Below are 13,975 nucleotides of genomic sequence, written 5' to 3' on the forward strand. Positions count from 1 at the left end.
CCTGACGTTTTGCTCACTTCCAGCTCCAAAGCAATTGTGCATTTCACCCTTTCAGGTGGAATGAGTAACTGCAGGAACACAGCTGTCAGAAACCAGGATAACATCAACTGGGAGAAAGAGAACACATATTCTAAATATTGTTTCTAATTACCACTCCTAAAATTTATCAGGGACACATGCAACAGTTAAGCCAAAATACAAAGTAGACAGAAGAACCAGAGATACAGAAATAATGACATTTAAGAAACTATGTTCCCATCTATGAGACATACATACATCAGTGCCTGAAGACAGCTCTTTCACATGAAATGTCACGCTTAAATTAGTTTCCCATTAAAGAATGAATTGGGATGGCAAGGCTGGGACAGCTTAAAATGGCTCTGATTGGCCCAGCCTGTAATAACTATTAATTCTCAATTCAGTGCACATGTCTAACTTTCCCATTTACACATTTCTGGATGTTTGACCAACTTTCCACTTGGGTTTTCTGGTAAGCTTTCTAAGATCTCAAAGGCTCTGGTCACTTACAGATTCCTAAAGCAAACAAAGTTCTTTACATTTCTGCAATCTTAAAACCATCAGGAACATCCATTTTTACTCACAATTATTTCATAGGTGACTGAAAAAGAAGACGAGTATGACAGACAGAAGGGTTTTGGTCTTCCATACAAAGGATTATTACATTACAGGATCTCCTTTCCTGGTTAAAGGGTTGCCAAGGAGTAGCAAAGTCTCTAACCAAGTTAACCCAACTATGCAAGTATTCAACAACACTCCCCTCCTCTAACACACACTTCCACTTAAAATAAAAACAGTGGAAGTAAAGCGATCCTATAAACAGCTCATCAGATAACCATGAACTTACTCTAATTCTAAACAAGGAATTCTTTTAAGAGTATCTAAGATGTGAGAGAGACAGACATGACAACTTTTATACTGCCATCTTCCATTTAAGGATTTACTTTTCTGAAAAGAAATTAGTCTGAGCTCTTTCCAAACTGGGTATTTTTCCTTTCTTTCTTTTTGGTCCATGTTTCAATTATTTTGGATTCTTCCTTCCCCTCTCCCCTGCCATACTTCAAATTTATATATCAATTGCTCTTTCTGAAAATTTAACAAGCATACCGAATTAAACAAGGTTTTTAGTTAGAGCATATGGTTGGGAATTTAAACATTCTGCTAAATGGAAACTCCCTTTGTTTACAGTACATACTTTGAAGGCACATAAAACAAACAAACAAAAAATAATGTCCCTCAACCACTTCCCAGAAACCAAAGGGGGGAAAAAAAAAAGTTTTGCAGAAGCACAAGCAAGTTACCTGCTCATCTAACCACTCATCTATAAGTAAGCCATCACTAACATCTGATACGAATAGCAATTCAAAAGTGAAACCTCAAAATCGAAAGTTGAAATAGGGTCCCCTTGAAAAACAAAAAGATGGCAGTAAAGCTCTCAAGTATCTCAGAAAGTAACAGCCTGACACAGGAGCGTGCTGATGCAGTGCTGTACAAAGGTACAGGCATTGCCAGGGAAAAGCAGGAGCAGGGCTGCCCTGCAAGGGGGGATGAGCTGGGAGCGGAGGGTGACCCAGTGTCCTCACCCACCATAGCACAGTCCTGTAGGGGACGAGCCAGATGAGCAGAGCTGGGTGCTGCAAACATTGTCCATTGGCAGCCCCAGGCATGGCTGGCATTGAACCAGGTCCAAAAGCCACCCTGGGAGCCCAGGCTGGGGGCTCCAACAGCAAGAGACAGAGCTAGAGACCACCAACCACATGGCTCAGACAAAGACTGACATCCTCAGGGTGATCTGAACTGAAGGTTCCAGACCTGTGGGCAGAAGGTGGGGTGGAATCCCCAGGTGATGCTGGTCAGGGCCATTAAGGCACACAGGGGCACTCAGGGCCAGAAAAGACAACATAAATTCCCCACATTTTAAATCTTCAACTCTCTTCAGTGCATGCTCACCTGAGATGTAAACTGTTCTACAAAATATTTCTTCTGAAACAGTTTGATGAAGAATACTGTGTAAAAAAATTAAAATCAAAACAGCTTTTTGAAAAAGTGTTTATCCTTAAGGCAGTTTCATCAGCATGAAGACGAAGAGATACAATATCTTAGTGGATTCTTGGTAAAGTTTAATATTCCCCTGTTTCAGCAGAAAAAAACCAGCAAGAAAAAAACAAGCCAGCCACTTTGTTATCATAGACATTGGAATCCTACTTCTTATGTTATTTACTTGAAAAAGCCATGTGGATAAAGTCACGGGCTGCGGAAGGGGAAGACCAAAAGTGGCAAAAAAGACTAAAGAATGAAAACAGATTTGACACAGAATAAAACTAAACCTTTAACCCACAATCTCATGCCAAGCACAACGTAAGTTCCCTCAACAGCTTTCACTAGAAAGCAGCTTAAAGATGGAGCCTGATATAAACCGTCTGTGTCTCAGCCCAAAACATTCTTACTTATCTCACTCTCTACCTTGCGTGGAAGCCTTATCAGCATACTGCCTGTGCAAAGGCAGCAGATACGCATGTATGGTCTCGCCAGTGGTATTTGATTCCCCTGCAACACCACTGCATCTTGCAAAGGGTGAGAGGAGAAATCATACAGTATTCTTGAAAGAAATACTACCTTGTACAACAGAGGTTTCGAGAGGTACCACCTCCCCCATCGTTCAGCAACAGAATACTATTTATTCATATCCACAAAGGTAGGAAAAAACACCTATCTCATATAACCAAGAATATATGCCAAGCACAGTGCTAGGCACCAAACTGAAACACCTTCAAGCTGCAGATGGCACAGCTCTAACGGTTTAGGGGGGAAAAGGCTAATCGTGACCTGGAACAGTAGCCCTACCTATTAGCAACCAACCTTCTCCACTGGCCAGTTCTGCATGAAGAACTAGGTCAGATTCACACTGTGATACACAAGGCAGAATTGCTTCTAATTTTTAAGAAAACTTGGTCAGTTTCTGTATAAAATATGAAATCTCCCCATGGGTTTAAATTACCCAATGCAGATAGAAATCTGTGACTTTCCAAAACAGCATTTTTTTTCTTTATGAGACATTACAGTAAAACCAGGTCAAACCACTAGTACATGAAAAGCAAATAAATATTTGATACCTTCTCCAAACCTAAAACCAAAATAAGCCAGAAATATGAAGAACTCTTCCTTCATTCTCCCAAAGTCAGCTGGGCCTGGCCAGTTTTTCTGTTAGCAGTTTTAGAAGACAGACCGATTGTAGCAAGGGAAGCTGCTAGGTGTTTCATGAGGAAGAGGCCATACCGCAGGAGCTGCTTTGTGTGGTGAAGGCACTGCTCCAGTCACAAGGCATTCTCCTGCCTCCTTAAATTTATTCAAATGCCAGAACAGAAGAAAAGCTTATAAATTATTAAGGCCAAGACAACTCTCAGGACGCTTCCAAGTACATGACTTGCTCCCCTGTTACAGACTTCATGTATTTAACTGTACCACATTGAAAGGAGCATTAAAAAAATAAATAGCATTTGATGTGAAATGCACTTAAAACAGAATGCTTTCTCTCACTTCATTTGCTTTTGTACGTAATTTCTGAAACTCCAGGAAGAAAGCAATTACTGTCAAACTGCAGCCTGTATTTACCAACAGCGCGTGGCACCCCTCCAGCATTCCTAGCACTGCAGGAGCAGCAGCACACCTAACAGAAGTATGTAACCCTGGGCTGGGCGTGAGACCGCAGCATTTGATGTAAGCTGCAAGTGGTGTGCTAGCCTACAGATTTAGGGAAGAATAAAAATAGTGTACGAGAGACAGGATGTCTGGCACAATCCATCTCCATCTAGCTGAGTTCTGTCTAGGGAGGAAATCTCTCCCTGTGAAATAGCTTTATCTCCCTCGATTGCTCTCATGTGAGAGTTTCATGCAGGTAGAGCAAGGCAAAGAGTATTTCTGTACCTAACAAGGTGTCTGTATCCCACCCAGCTATGGGTGGAATTCCCATAAAGCCTGATAAACTCTCAGGAGTCAAATTCATCTCCGGACAGATGAAAGGGGGCTTTAACTCTTACATAATATAATCCTTCTGCTGCAAGGCTACTGTTTTCAACTATTTGTTTATACGGTCCCTGACAAGACGTGGGCCTCATCCTCAGGCATTTAAATCTTTAAAAATTCTTGGGGGGGATTTAAGTATTACCCTAATCCAAACAGCAATAAAACTGATAACATTCTCACCTCTACATTCTTGAAAGAGTCAAATAGTACTTTTGTTTCATTTTTATAACTATTACAACATCCTATGCAGAACTTTTAAAGTCTCTAAGCATCTAGAGATCCCATACCTGTCTGCATTGATAGATGCCAAGGACTCTAGGACATTCAAAGAAGAAGACAACTGCTACTATTACTATCACTGTGCATCATCAGACACCAATACAGAGTAGCCGAAGATCAAAGATAATCTCTGTTAGCATTTCTACTTTCCTAATTCCATCACAGCTTTCCCTTCCCAGGAAAATTTTCATTTTCCATCAGATCCATCTTTGCTGTAACAGTTTTATTTCTTTTTAATCTGTTATCGCTTGTTTTCACTGTGTCCAACTTGGATTAGATTCTGCTTTCGGTAGTCCAAATAAAACGCCTAGAGAAGTTAAAATAAAATCAAAGGAATCACTCAAATTCAGACCTGTTAAAATTCTACCTTTTGTTTTGTTGCAATACATGAAAGAGTATGTACTCATTGACTCTGAAGTGCATAAATGTTAGTAGGTGTGGATTTTATTATTCCCTCCTCCTCTGCTAAAGCACCACTTTTTCTGTAAAAACACCTTTCTCGTGCACCCACAGAACTATGGAGCTTTGTGGGTACAAATTTGCCAGGCAGACACCTGATTACTCTTCTCCGTCAAGGTCCACAAGTACCAAGTGTTTTTGTGAATCTCACTAAGTCAGTGTCCAACAAACAGTCTCTATCACAGAAAACATGTGAACTTCCCAAACTGTAAATTAGCACCTTATCCATTACTTCTCTACTCATCACTCCAGAATACCCTCAACAATCCAAGTCTTTCTAATGCAACTACTGATAAAGGGCTCTTTCTGAGTTAGTGTAAGCATTCAGGATAGGAGTCACATTTGCATGAAGTAACTTATCTAACTGATGCTTGGGTTGCCATTGCAATCAGTTTTAAGAATATCAGTAGTGAAGCTGGAGTTTTTAATCACTCACCTGTACACCTTGTAGAACTTTGTGTTCTACAGTCAAAAAACCAAAACAAAATGCCAGACCCCAGTAGTCTCCTTCCTGAGTAGGATATGCTGCCCATCTGTCAATGCCAGCTGTCTGCAGCAGCCCCACCTCTCCAGTTTTGGTCCCAGAGTACAACAGTTAACCATTTATGACCTTCTCACACCTTGGCTATGCTATTGCAAGACCTCAAATTAGACACAGCCAAGAGTGATCAGTGCCTGGATGGCATCTGTCCGAGGATGTGGTTTTGTACCTGAGGCAGTCTCATCTAAGAGCTCATTACTGCCAGGAATGGAAGGGATGTCCTGCTTTCTTCCCACCACCACCACCACCACCCCCCCTTAATTCCAAACACATCGCTACAGCTTGTCTTACACCAGTTCTGGAAATCTGCTGGGACGTCTTCCTGGTTGAGCCACTTCACCTCCCTAACTCAGTGAAAGAACAGGCTCCTTTTCAGCTTGGTTAGTGAGTTTAAATGGCTCATGGTGGAGGCCAGCATGAGTAGCTTGCTCGGCAAAGGGAAGAAAGCAGAATCACACAACTCAGAGAAGGAAGAAGAGCAATCCTGCCTTAATTGACAGCAGTCAAGTCAGCTGAGCAGTTTGTGAAATCACAGCCCAAGGAAGGCTCCTGTCCTCAGCAGGCAAAGGAAATCCCCAGAACACACTTCCATTCTTCCTGTATGACAAAGCTATGTTAGAATAAAAATTACTTTTCTGAAATAACCAGTTGATTCAAATCACACTTTTTTTTTTTCAAAATAAATAAAATTATTCTGTAATTGAATATCTATAAGAGGAGTTAATATTGCAAAATCTAGATGGATTATGTCTTCTACATGGAGAAACCATTCAGAAGAAAAGAAGCAAGACCAGCATTTTGGTGTTTTGGCACATCCTTCTTTCAGAAGTGGTACTACAACAGTTCTTTAAGTGCCACCCTTCAGAAAAGGCACCAAAGGCACAGGACCCTGCATCCTAATTTTTCACTAAACCCTTCCTAGCAATCAAGCATCAGGAAAAACAAACCGTTATTGTAAGGGTCAACTACTTAAAATAAATCATATTCAAGTGACTTAAAACCTCTCAGAAGATCTGACAGGATTCTTCACTTTCTGTCCCTATTCTACCCCACTGGCTGCAATCAGTAGCGACATAGCATTGGCAGCTTTTCCTTTCAGTTAGTCACCTTTGTGAAAGGTTTTCAACTCCTTCAGACTTGCTGGAGCTATAGCAATTTTAAGAGATTACATTTCCTGCTAAATGTGATTAATAGGCATGAAAAAAACATTACAAAACCTGTGAAGGATATACTTAGTAAAAACCACATAAAAACTTCTTACAGCATTTTTTCATTATTCTCTCATGTTGCAAAGGCATAAGTAAAGCTAAAATAAAAGTTCTAAACACAGGATAACATGAAGAGCAGAAGCAAAAGCTTTAATAGAGGCAAGTATCAGATACAGAGTAAAATTATACACCTCAGTGCATTCACACTAGTTACACATCCACTAGCACAAACTGGTGCCAGTGGATTCTAAATTTCTGAATTCTGAAATTCTAAAATTTCAAATGATGCAATTAAAAGTTTGTTAAAAATAAAGACAAAAAAGTTTAAACATCACCTTTCCTGCTTTAATGAAAAGATACCTACTCTCTAGAGCTGGCTGCAGTTTCACTTCTGAATTGGGATTCTGCAACAGGGCAGTGACAAAAGAGCACTTGGAGATTAAGAAGCAAATAGCCACAATGCTTGGCAGACTGCAGGATCTGCCTGCACCTTGTTACATGGGTACCACCACCCCAGCGTCTGACAAAGACTGGACGCTGCTTGCCTGTGTTCATGCAGTGCTGCTCTCAGCTGAGACCAGACCCTGCTGGGAAGGTGTGTTACCCTGGCAAAATATGGTCCTACGCACTTAATAAAGGTGTGATAATTCTGCTCCTGATCATCTTCTGATTTTAATATGGCTTACACAACCGAGTTTCTACAAGTTCTACTCAGACAGTGGTCATGCTTCTGTACTTCCCATTCTCCTTTGCTCCCTTTAACATTTATAGTTGGAGGATTATAAAGTCTTTAAAATGAGCAAAAGCTGGAAAAACTTGGATTAAAACTACAGACTTCCAAAATGCATCACACTAATTCTAAAGACAGCAAAAGTCAAAAAAGTACCTATTTAATGTAAGGAGGTTCCAACATGTTGGGATTCCTTGGCTCAGCTGGAAAGAAAATGTTTTCTTATAAAAATACGTCTTGTAAAAGCCAAAGAATCACATGTACCATTGAGGGAGAGGGGAAAGATCAGCAAGAAGTACTCAACTTGCAACAAATCAAACAAACAGTGTGGTGGACCCTCCAAACTGCAAATCTGCCCTTTTCCTTATGGGAATGAGATCCAGCACTGTCCCTACTGATGTCAGTAACCAGGAGGGCCAAGTGAAGCAAGACTTATACCTGCAGGGTTACAGTATGAATAAAACTTTGGCCAGTTTCTTGAAGTTGAGAGCAATAGTCTACTTTCCAGGAGAGGCTCAATGAATCCCATTCAGGTATTAGATACTGAACCAGGATAAGGCAATAAAGGATGTGTGGCTGCAGATAAGCAACAAGAGTCAAGTGTGATGAGGTAGAGGAGAAAGGGAGGAGAGGGAGTGAGAAAGGAAAAATAAGATTAAAAATGCATGTACAGTGTACATGCTAACCCACAACCAGGCACATTTAGTTACATAAATTTATATTTCATATAAGATCATAACATGAACTTTTGAACTTGCGTGGAAAAAAGCCTCTCCACTACTCAGTGTATTAAAACATTGATGCTACAAAATGCTGAAAAAATTCCTCCAAGTTCTATCAAAGGAGGATTATATTGTGGGCACATGCATGAATAAAGTAAATCTGTTATCTTTACTGAATATAGCCCTTGATGTAAATCACGCAGCCACAGTCTATGAATAACTGCATTTGTTCCGACAGCAAAACACCTCATCTGAAATACAGAATAGCTGCCGGAAATGATCTAATGGTACTTTTCTTTCTGTATTAAAGGCTTATTTTCCAGTGCCCACTGTGTGGGCTTAAACACTAGCCTGAAACAGTCAAAATACTTAGAAGTAAGATTTATGGCTAAAGGGGGGTGGGTGAAGGGGGGCTGCCTTTGAAGTGACTGACTTCTTTGACCGGTGTCTTGGAATTACAAGGCTACAAAAGGACCCCTCTCTGAGCAGCCCTCTGTGTTCTTCCTTCATCTGTGTTGCAGATCGTATTGATAAAGAAGATTTGAAAACAATTACCTGGGTGTAACAGAGTGGGATAGCACACAGGAACTGAGTTATTAACAGCACATGTCATATTTTTTATCTAATAATTTTTAACAGGGAAACTCTCACACCTCAAATACCACTCAAGCAGTCAATATAAATCCTTCAACGCTAGTATGTTTTTCAAAAGCTTTCAGAAGAGCTTGGGAGAGAAATTAGGAATTTACTTCCACAGCATTCCAATAAGTGATGCTAATTGCATTGACAGAGTAAGGAATTGCACAAACTGTAATTCCATATTGCTTCATTGTGCAATAGTGTAATTTTTCCTTTTTAGTTATAACAGTACTATAATAGATAAGTGTAGATTGGCTGCTTATTTCCTCTAACATGTTATTTGTCATTAATTCTACTCAAGAGAACAGCTTTACACTGAATGCTAGTAAAACTGTATTAGTTTTGGAGTGCAAAATGCAAGTTGCAGCTTAATACACAAGAGCACTGTAATAAATTCTACAAACTATGGCACGCCATTCTTTGCTCAGCTTTCATAATAGCTCTTCAAAAAATGATTTACTACCTTCTCCCCTAAGTCTGAACAAAATACTCACCATATACATATGATGATAGCTTTATTTGGAATCATACTTGAGGTTATTAGCTTTTAATGAGATTACAGACTAATTCTTGTTAGCTGACCCTATTAGAGAAAGTAGTTGCTTTGTAACACTTCAGGAGGAAAAAACGCTTTGCAGAAAACTTTACTCAGTCATGAGCTGAAAAGAAATTATTCTTTAAAATAAAACAGCTTTATTCCTTGCTCAGATTAATCCATTTTTATGTTAACGTTCTAGCATATGAGTGGAGCAACAAAGGCCAAAACTGGCTTGCAAGCTTGTGACCATCCCTAGCTCCCAAAATAGATTTTGTAGATTAAAATGGAGACAAACATTAACATCTAACATTAACGTTTTCTTATTTTGCTGTTCTTCACAAGCAATTTAGATGTCACACAGGGAAGTTAGTCTGACTTTTAGTTCCCATGCAAAAAACTGTAAGGTTATTCCAAATTTAAATTGCACAATTTATTAAAGAAACCTAAATCTAAATGCAACTTGCACAAAATCCAAACATCCTCTGTGTGATCTCAGGTAGGTAGATGCATTTATTGTATGTGCATATCAAAGTGGCACAACTAGGCCTTTGATCCACTGTAGTGGCCATTGAAGTGCTACTGAATGCAGGCAAATAAAATTATTTATATATAGATTATGTAAGTTTATTTTCTTGTAAGTACAAAACCTAAAGACCAGAACAGAAGAAGGTGGAGTAAAATAAAAAAATGGTTAAACAATCTCTTTGTAGGTATTATGTTCTCTTGTTTGGTATCATATAATTGGACTAGCAGAATTCTAAAGAGATGAGGTATCCCTAACATTTACACTCAGCATTAACTGCAATGCAGGGAGAAGCAAGAGAAGAAAAGAGGATCAAACATAAAATGAGTGGAGAAAGCCCACGTAGTACAACCCCTCCTGTAATTCTGTCTCTGGTTAGCAAGTTGGAAGCATTTAATTTCTTTAACTTGAAGCCTGATATCACATTAAGCTGCAGAGGAATGTGAGACATGGACAACAGATCACACTCGTGTCTTAAAGGAGCTAAATGATTTAGCAAAGCAAGCCCACAAGCTACGAGATGGATGGCAAGAAACCTTACATTTATGTCCACTTTGAAGAAAAAGGAAAATAAATTTCATAACCCCCAGTTCTACTGCAGGATTAGGCAACGCCATACAGATGTACTGTTCACATTAAACACAAGAAAGTAAAATCTGTCCTTGGCAGCTGTGAGGACACCCGTGCCTACTGAAGTGCTGTTAAGTGTGGCCGCCACTCCTGTGAAATCAATCTACCTGCACAGTGTGGGAGAAGTCTCCAACTACAGCCTTTCTAGAACCAGTCAGAAATCAAACTGCAGACCAAGATGTGATACCTGTGTGCATTTTATTCAACAATTTAGCACAAAGACAAGTCTGTGATAACACAAATTACTATTATCATGGAACAGTAAGTTGCTGTACTACCCGCCAAGCACCCAGTGCACTGCAATTCCACCAAGCTGTTTATTACTGTTAAAGTTCATAATTTCCATTTGCAGAGACAAGGCTCTGAGACAAACCTGCCAAGAATTCACCAGTCTCCCTCTTTTATAAAATCATTAGCTGTGCTTTTGAAAGAGTTACTAAGGACCAAAGGGTCACAGGGTAATTATTTACAGAAGTGATGCCGGGGATGAAGTGACAGATAAAGCCATTATAAAGACCATGCAGAGTAAGGAATGAGAAACTCCTGCAATTTGTTGACAATCACTGTGAAGTGTGATTCAGCTTAGAGATAGCACCAGCCCTGTTCTTCTCCCTTGATACTGATAGACTACAATAAAAATAGGAAATCTGACCCAAGACCTTCAGTTCTTCATGTCCAAGTTCATGCTGGATCTACTTAAGATGAAAAAAAGAGAATAAATGAAGCCTACCACACAGTAGACATTATGAAGATATGACATTGCGCCTTGCTTTGGTTTGGAAAGGTATCCAGCTCAATTATGACAGATCTAAAGTATTCTCTTTCAGGTAAATAAAAGCGATGTTTGCAGTACAAACCACTGTCCAGCACCTCAGCATAAGGAGGGTTTATAAATCTGCATTTGTGGGAGGGAGACTGGAAGCTGCCGAGTTCAGCCTTGACTCTAAGAGGGATGAGGATTGCTGGAAAAGTTTTAAGTACCCTTGTGAAAGAAAGCACAGCTCATATCTTCCCCAGCCACTCCCCACCACTGCAGAATACAGGACTCTCAGTCCAAAAGTATTTTCAGTGCCTAAATATAACACAGGCATTCACATAGCATAAATAGGAGAATCCTTCTGAAGGGTTATCTTCAAAACAACCTCTATTTCTAAGACTAAAGTTCAAAGTCATATACTGGCATGTCAAATTCAGGATATCCTTGTAAGAATAATGAATTTATTGTTATTGTACACAGCTATTTTTATAAAGTTTCTGGAAGCAAGAAACATGAAATGTGCTCAAATAACTACTTGTATATCTTCGTGTTTCTCTTCAGTCGCAAGCCAAGAAGATTTGATGGAATATGGTCATATCCTTATGGGATTTCATAACATCAGTTTTCATTGGCAACCATTGATTACATGCCCCAAAATCAAGCTGCTACATTTTTTCAGTGTCTTTTCTAAACTTTGATATATAAACTTGTCAGAGTTAATTATAGCTGGCCCTTAATACTACAATTTATGCCAAAAATAACATGAAACTATTAGAATCAAAAAGCCTAGGATTCAATTGGAAAATGAATACTGCAAAATATCCAAGCATAAACATTACAATTATATCAAGGATGTGTAAGGAGGAAAAAAAAAAAAAAGTGGAGTTTGAAAAAAAGCTAGTATGTAAAAAAAACCCAAAAAAACCCAAACAAAACAAAACCTACCAAACAACAAACTCTCACAGATAGAAGACTGACAAGGAATCACAAAAGGTCACAGAAAGAAAATCTAAGAACAGTTCAAGAACCTGTTTCTTGTTGTGAACCTCCTACTCCACCAGGTGTTCTAGTACAGGAAAACAATCATCATTAATTTCCAAATCAAGTGTCACTGGGGACTCTTAAATGCCATGCTCTGAAAGGATTTGTTCCTCTTTCTAACCGCATTATCCCATCTGAACAATCAGCTCCTGCACGACACAGCGTTACCTGTTCACAGCTATTGAAAGCAGGAACCCAGCTAAACCATAAATAACCTGCAGTGAATTCAACTCTTAAATTAAAAGTGGCAGGTATCTTCAGTTCTTACTGGATCAAGTATGTGCCAGCTCAGGAGATGTAGCATCCTGATGCCAGCTACTCATGACAGACAAATTTCAAAATCATTTGTTACAATCTTGAAACAATCAAGTAAACCAATCACTTTAACTGGCAGCAGGATTCATGCACTGCAGATAGACATCTTCTGACAGTGACAAGGGCAACACTAAATCTTCTACCATGTTTTCACGATGGAAATTAAAGCTAGTAGAGCCACAAGACCAAGTTCATACTGCAGAATCCTTCACATCACTGAGCTAAACAACATTTTGCATGCTAGTAAGACTAAAATAGCACCCTCTCCTTACCAGGACGTATGAAAGTATTCAGCCTTACAGGAGGAAGAAACCAAACTTTTTTTTTTTTTTTTTTTTTTTAAGTTACAGCAAGTATTTAGTTTGCAGTGGTAAAAACCCCATCACTTTGACACGAAGGAGAGAGAGAGTGGGCAGGAAAAGGATGAAGGTTGGCAAAGATAAGCAAAGAACATAGAGAAAACATTTCTTCAGTGCAGATAGGAAAGGGCAAAAAGTTTTCCAGCATTGGGCTGATTTGTAGAAGTTTCAAAAGTGTTCTGAGGTAGTAAAACAGCGGGTGGCATGAATCCCATGTAACATACATAATTTAGAAGACCAGGCTCTTCTCCTAAACTCCTTTGCCTGTTCAGACTGCACTTTTCCCCCACTGCAGCCAAAGTTCATCCACCTTTTTTTGTAGAGAGCTAGTAAAAAGCAACTCTCACTTGTGTTCTAAACAGAAAAATGCACAAAACCCCGTGACTCATACCACTGATCAAAAACAAAGCTAGAAACCACCACAACCCTATTTATCTTTTGGCTCCTTCAGTACAGAGGTCCAACATAACTACTTATTACCCATTTTCAAGAGTAAAGCTAATTCATTTCTGCGTGTTATTATTCAGAGAGCAGAAGAGAGCAATTACACCACTCCATGAAAATAAGTTCACATTAGCATATTGCTGTCATCTAGTACCTCACAGGAGCGAGAATGATATATTTGTGTACAGATGAGAAAAATATTACAGTAGTCTGAAAAAGTTAACAAGGTGAAGTAGCCTATTCGGGAATCAAGACTGCCTGCCACCCTAGACATCAAATAGCCTCCTGATTTCTCACTTTGCTTTTCCTTGGAACAATCATATACCTTAAGGGGTTCCAGAAAACAAAATTAACTACTTTTATAGCCAAGAAAAATAATAGCACACTACATCATTTCCTACCACTACTACAGCTACCTGTGGAGTCTTAAGAAATGGCAAACAAGACCAGATTGTCTGGGATCTTGAGAACTGAAGAGAGATGTTCAGGCAAGATGACCTACATTAAAGAATGGTCCACACAGCTGGGGAGGTTTGAACACCCTCTTTCAGCTGGAGAAACAAGACAAATGACATAAAAACTCTCAAGTGGTATTAAAATTACACGCCTTAGCTGTATCCCGTATATAGTTAGCTTCCCTTCATAGGGTGGTACCCTAATACTGCATAATGAAAACAAAGGAAGAGTCTGGCTATAGGCATTAGTATAAACCAGCTTTTGTAAGTATTGTTTTCCTTCTACAGAACAAA

The 13,975-nt window shown here is 39.3% G+C and overlaps 1 protein-coding gene across 1 annotated transcript in view; it reads right to left on the bottom strand.

Annotated features, from left to right (window-relative positions):
• Positions 1-13,975, bottom strand: part of PTPN14 (protein tyrosine phosphatase non-receptor type 14) — a 121,523-nt gene that overhangs the window by 80,680 nt on the left and 26,868 nt on the right. The gene's annotated exons all lie outside the window — the stretch shown is intronic.

This window comes from Falco rusticolus, chromosome 12 (assembly GCF_015220075.1).
Source record: "Falco rusticolus isolate bFalRus1 chromosome 12, bFalRus1.pri, whole genome shotgun sequence".
Lineage (NCBI taxonomy): Eukaryota > Metazoa > Chordata > Aves > Falconiformes > Falconidae > Falco > Falco rusticolus.